Below are 6,608 nucleotides of genomic sequence, written 5' to 3'. Positions count from 1 at the left end.
ATTGGAGAGCAGCCTGTTTGGCAGTAGAATCAGCCTTAGAGTTACCCTGGGGGACAGAGTCCATAGAAGCTTGATGTCCCCTGCAGTGGATAATTGCTACTTCACATGGGAGATTTACTTCCTTTAAGAGGCTGAGGATCTCTGGTCTATGTTTTTTTTTTTTTTTTTTGCAGTACCAGGGATCAAACTCACGACCTTGTGCTTGCCAGGCAGGCACTGTGCTGCTGAGCTAAATCCCCAGCTCCTGGTCCATGTTTTGTTGGAGACTGGTGACAGTCAAAAGTCCTCTTTCTTTCCAGATGTGTGTGCATATAGGATGGGAAAGTGACACCTGCAGTCAGTGTATATACTGACCCTCTTGCCCTGAGCAAGCTGAGAGCCCTAGTAAGGGCAACAAGTTCTACCATCTGGGCAGAAGTCCCAGGGGGAAATCCTCTTGCTTCAATAACCTGGGTGGAGCTGACTACTATGGCATAACCTGCCCTCCTAATGCCATCCTTTATGAAACTGCTGCTATCAGTGAACCATGTGCTAGCTGGTCACATTAATGGCTGGTCCCTCAGATCCGGGCAGCTGGTGTAATTTTGGGTGATGATCTGCTCACATTCATGCTCTATCTGTTGGTTGGTCAAGAGAAGCATGGCTGCATTTAGAACAGGACAAGACTGCAGAGAAACATCTGGACTTTCACTAAGATTAGTCGGATATTTAGTGAGCCTTTCTCTGTTCATCCACAGATGTCCCTTGAGTTCTAACAGAGCCTTAACTTGAGGTGCAGTTAGAACTACGAGCTTTTGTCCTAAAGTTATCTTAGAAGCTTCCTGAACTAAGAATGTCATGGCAGCTATCTCTTGCAGGAAGCAAGGCCAGCCCTGTGCTACTCAATCCAGTTACTTGGAAAGGTAAGCAACTGGTCAGTTTTCCTGGCCTGGACGTTGAGTTAGTATTCCCATAGCTACTGCCCGTCTCTCAGCCAGAAAGAGCAAAAAAGGCTTAGCTAAGTCTGGGATTCCTAATGCTGAGGCCTGCATCAAGGCCTGTTGTAAGGCTTTAAATGCCTCTTGAGCAGCTGCTGCCCATTTTAGGGATACGGTTTCTGGTCCTCAAGTTGCCTCATATAGTGGTTTGGCCGTTACTCCAAAGTGGAGTATCCATATGGGGCAGAAGCTTGTCAGTCCCAAGAAAGCCCTCCATTGCTGTTTGGGCTCTGGAGGACCCAGACTGCAGATTGCCTCTGCACTGCTTGAGGACAGTTGTCTTTGTCCTGGAATTAAGATATATCCTAGATAAGCCACCTTTTGTTGAGCAATCTGGGCCTTGTGTTGGGACACCTTATAACCTTGTTTTGTTAAAAAAAATTTGAGAGTCTTAATGGTGTTCTTATCAGACAGTGCTTTAGTGGGGCCACAAACAAGGAGGTCATCTACATACTGTAAGAGTCTCTCAGGTCTTGAGCTAAAGCCCTTGCAAACAAGTAGGGATTATCCCTAAAGCCACTGGGCAAGATAGCCCAAGTATACTATTAAAGTCCTCTTTGGGGATCGTCCCCCTCAAACTTGAACAAGTATTGGGAAGTAGGATCCACAGGGATAGAAAGGAAGGTTCTCTGAGGTCAAGGACAGGAAGATGGCAGGGTGGGGAACAGCAGAGAAAGAGCCTCTCTGAAATTTGGTGTCCAAACACTGGAATATAGCAATGTGAGGAACAGAAGGAGGAAGGAAGTGGGCCCCTGGGACCCAGCAAAGATCTGAAGTGGGAACTGAAGCCCATGGGGAGAGCAAAGAGAGAGACTTCAGTGACGAAGGAGGAAGTTGTGGCACTTTTTCCCTGAGCCTAGACTCACTGCGTGGGAGGGGCAGCTTGAACCTTCAGACCCCATGGTGTTGTAGTCAGGGCTTGCAAGGGAAACAATTTAATACAGGACACATAATTTACAGCATTATTTTATAATATTCACCCAAAGAGTCAAATGTGAAAGAGTGCAGGAGATCTGTCCATGCACTAGAGAATCAAAGAATCCAGCTGAGGGCCTGGATCTCAAGGACAGAGAACCACTTAATGTCTTCCGGGATCCGTGCCAAAAAGGTGTATGGGTCTGCTGCCAATGGGTGAATAGGGGCCATTGCCTCACCGATGGCTCTGAGACCTTGTACTAGGCAATATTCTCCTGATGGTTTCACTACTGGTAAAATGGGTGTATTGCATAGCGTCAGGACTGGCATGGCACCCATAATCTTGTGCTAAAAACTTATCAATAATTGAATTTAATCCCAGTCTAGATTTTTTTTTTTTGGTTTTGTTGAGACAGGGTCTTACTGTATCATTCAGGCTGCCCCTGAACTAACTATATAGCTCAGGCTGGCCTTGAACTTACAGCAATCCTCCTGCCTCAGCCTCCTGACTGCTGGGATTACAGGCGTGCACCACCATGCCCGGTTTAGCTTTTTTCTTAAAGTACTATCTCTTGTGAGGATACAGATTGGGGTTCTTCAGCTGAATGACAGCCCTCTCCAGGGTGCCATCATACCGCACTTGAGGATCTACTCCTGGCGAGACATCAGGCTCTGTGAGGTCAGGGTGGCTGAGTCCCCAGAAACTAGGATTCGGGTTGACAAAAGTTTGAGTATCATAGTGGCCCTGGAGTAGGAGGATACATCTCTTCCAGTGATTGCTGTGGAATATAAGCCCAACAACAGAATATAAGCTCAACTGATTGGCAGGTCCCTCCTGTCCCCCATAAGGACTGAAGCCTTTTGTCCCACAATCTAGTCTTCTCCACATGGCGATTGGTCTGCCTCTCCTCCCAGGAATCCATTTTCTCACCCAGAAAGAGGAAGAGAGAGAATCTCCCCATGGAGTGAGGAGTTACCTTCCTTGTTGGCTGGGTTGTCTGGCTGCCCACTTCTGCCAAGCTCTTCGAAGGTCTCTGGGTTGTTGATGCCCCCAGTGTCTGGTGAGGTCTCCTGAGGTTTGATAGAGTCCTCACGGTTGGCTCACCAGATGATACAGTTGAGTGGACCAAAATTGTCCAGGTTCATGTGTACAACAAGGAAAGAATTGCCAGCATGCACCTCCTAGTAGGTCATTTGTTGGAGACTGTGGGGGCAGCAGCAGCAAGAGGCAGAAGTGCAGAGTTGGCACAAAGGGGCCTTTGTAACGCAGGCATCCAGTATTTATAGGCCTGGACCGATTTACATTGCTTAAAGCCAATTGAAGGGATAAGGAAATGTTCTAGCCAGCTCTGTACATATCAATACATGGAAATAAGGTCAGGCTCAGCCAAAATGGAGACAATTGCTCTTCTTTCAAGGAGTCATACAGGCAGTTCTCCACAGTGCCTCCCTCCGTCTCTCTTTCCCAATGTCAGCAATCTGCCTGACCGAAGTTTAAACTGAATAGTCATTAGGGTGGCCTTGTGCTTATGGTTGGGTGGAGAGAAGGGGGGTGGCCCACACAGCTTTCCTGTTTTAGGATTTATTTAGTTAGTTAGTTAGTTAGTTTTTGTCTTTTTGAGACAGGGTCTCTCTACACAGTTCAGGCTGTCCTTGAGTTCACCTTGTAGCCCAGGCTGGTCTCGAACTCGCAACGATCCTCCTGCCTCAGCCTCCCGAGTGCTGGGATTATAAGCGTGCACCACCACACCCGACTATCTGTTTTAGGATTATGGAAGCAAGGAAAACTATTAGGGGCGGTGTAATGTTTACAGCTGAAGAAAGGGAAAGGAGTGACTCAGCTCCTTGTTTCTAACTGTATTAGTAGTGCTATTGGAAAGTTTGTAATGTTTGAGAGATGGGGCTATGAAAGATGTCTCTAAATCATTGGGGCCCTACCCCTGAAGGAGGTTGTGAGACCCTGGCCCATTCTGTCTCTCTCTGTTCCTGGCTTGTGATGTGAACAGTCTGCTTTGACATTGTCACCTGACACCCTCACTAGAGGCCCAAAGCAGAGGGCTGCTCAGTCTTAGACAAAAACCTCCAGAATCCTGAAGTAAACAAACCTTTTCTCTTCATAAGCTAATTGCCTCAGATATTTTGTTATAGTGATGAAAGCCTGACTAATATACTACTCCATTCCTAATGAGGTGCTAACAGATAGAGAAATAGCAAATCATGGGTGACAAAAAGCACAGGAAGCAAAACCACAAATTGGAAGAACAAAATGGAGGGTTAACTGAGCCAAATGACTTTTTGATATATTTCTAGCATTATCTGCCAACTATAGAAAGAAGCTACATTTCTGTCAAGGAAATGGTATTTAGAATCAAGTGGCTATAGAGAAATAAAGGAGAGAATGAAAACAAAACTGTGCTCTTGAAATACAACGGAATAGACCTTTGTGTACAAGATGTATCCAAAAATGAATTAAAAGGCAATCATTTCCCTAGAGACTTTGAGGGTTGAGACAGAAATTTTTAAAGTTCATCTCTAATGAGGTAGGGTAGAAGAAATAAAAACTAGGCAGAAAGGAGACAAGGAAAATCATATTTTTAATATTGAAAACTAAAGTTTCAGGACACAAACCCAGTTTAATTTTTTCTCTTCTCCTAGAACACAAGAAGCCTAGGCAATTCTCTTTCACCTGCAAATGGTTTAGCTCTTCCCTTTTTACTTGCAAATAGTCTTTTTCCACCTCTAAATAGATCACCTTTTCATCTATGAATTATGATTTCCCCTATGAGTAGGGCATTATCTTACTATGGGTGCACCATCCTTCCCCAGCTACAAAACCAAGATGAAGACTGTAGATTATCAAAGGCTGCAGATTTCCACCACCCAAAACACAGGAAGATTCCCAGTTATAAACTGTACTGTGTTTCATTTTTCTGAGTGCCTGCACTGTACTCTTGAGTGTGGCCTAAATTCTCTGCCTAATAAATCCTTCCTGTGCCTCTTGCTGATATGTCCTGAAAATTCTGTTCTAGTGATGGGAGTCAACAAACCTGCAAACTTCCTCTATAAAAGGGCAGATTAGGTTCCTTATTTCAGCCTCTTCAGGCCCAGTCCAGTGACACTTCCATGTTTTGTTTTGTTTTTTTAGAGAAAGGGTCTTGCTATGTAGTTCATGCTGGCCTTGAATTCACTATGTAGCCCTGACTGGCCTTAAACTTGGAGATCTCTTACTGAGATCCTCCTTCTTTCTTCCTGAATGTTGAGATCACAAGTGTGTACCAATGAGATAGGAGATAGAGAGTGTAGGATCTGGGAAGAGAGGTGTGGGATCTCAGCACTGCCTCTCAGGACCAATATATAGAAATTCTTGTGTGTTTCCTTGAGGTGTGGATGGCATGAAAGGACACAGATGCCATGAAGAGTTACTATCATGACGGTCCTCATGGTAGTCTGCCCTATGTCCTCTAGGGTGTACTTTTTGTTTGTTTGTTTGTTTTCCACTACCAGGAATTGAACTCATGACCTTGCGCTTGCAAGGCAGGTGCTTTGCCACTGAACTAAATCCCCAGCCCCTCTAGGGTGTACTTTTATCTTGCTTTTTCTTCTTTTACTTGGCCCGAGCTCACTCTGCAGAGCCAGTTTCTCCCTCACTCTTCACTTTTACTTTTTCAAATACACTTTGTTACAGTTTTTCATTTGTTCTGTCCAATTCTTTGTTCAAGATGAAAAGAACCTGGAAACCAGTTTCAGAAGGAGGTATTCACACCACAAAACCTGGTACCCTTTATTTGGTGAGCCAACCTCTAGAAGGAGCTACCCTGTAACACTATCATGGCTGACTTCATCTTTTCCATCTTATTTTTTTTTTATGGTACCTGGGAATCGAACTCATGACCTTGTGCTTGCCAGGCAGGCACTGTGCCGCTGAGCTAAACCCCCAGTCCCCCCATCTTATGATAATGGCCGTTGCCATTAGCTTAAGGAAGTTGGTTATACAACGTATTATTCCAGTGTGGATTTTTTTCTCTCCCAATAATGAAAAAGCTGTCATTTTGTTGGCTGGATGACAAGTGGCTAAAACATTATGATCATCATGGTGTGTTTAAGGAGGTGATTTTTTTTAATTCCAATTTTAAATGGTGTATTTTTTTTTCAGTTCGATGAAATAAACAATTTCATTTTCAACACTGATATCTTATCTACAACTATATTAAAATATACTTAGGGTGGTCTCCAAACTTTTAATGGTTATTTTTCCAAAAGTTTATGAACAAAGATTTTTTCTTTAATCCATAGTGAAGCTGTAATGAAGCCTGATCATCCTTCCCTTATCTCTACCTTTCTTCAAAGTCTGCTCTTTGGAAACCTCAGTTGCCAAAACAAGTTAGTCCAAGTGGGGTTTTTTTTGTTTTTGTTTTTTATTTTTTTTTTGTCTTTTTGAGACAAGGTCTTGCTATGCAGTTCAAGCTGGCCTTGAGCTCACTTTGTAGCCCAGGCTGGTCTTGAGCTCGCAATGATCCTCCTGCCTCAGCCTCCCGAATGCTGGGATTACAGGTGTGCGCCACCATGCCTGGCCCTCAAATTGGTTTTAAAAAACCAAATAAACAGAGAGGACAACAAACAGAACACTTTCCACTTACTAGTTAATCTCTCCTGCCTGTTTTGGCTACACTATTAAACCCTCCTACATATCTGATTTTAATGATCTAAAGAACCAAC

Source organism: Chinchilla lanigera, unplaced genomic scaffold (genome assembly GCF_000276665.1).
Source record: "Chinchilla lanigera isolate Chin_1 unplaced genomic scaffold, ChiLan1.0 scaffold00115, whole genome shotgun sequence".
NCBI classification, from domain to species: Eukaryota; Metazoa; Chordata; class Mammalia; order Rodentia; family Chinchillidae; genus Chinchilla; species Chinchilla lanigera.
Note: the sequence above shows the minus strand (reverse complement) of the source record.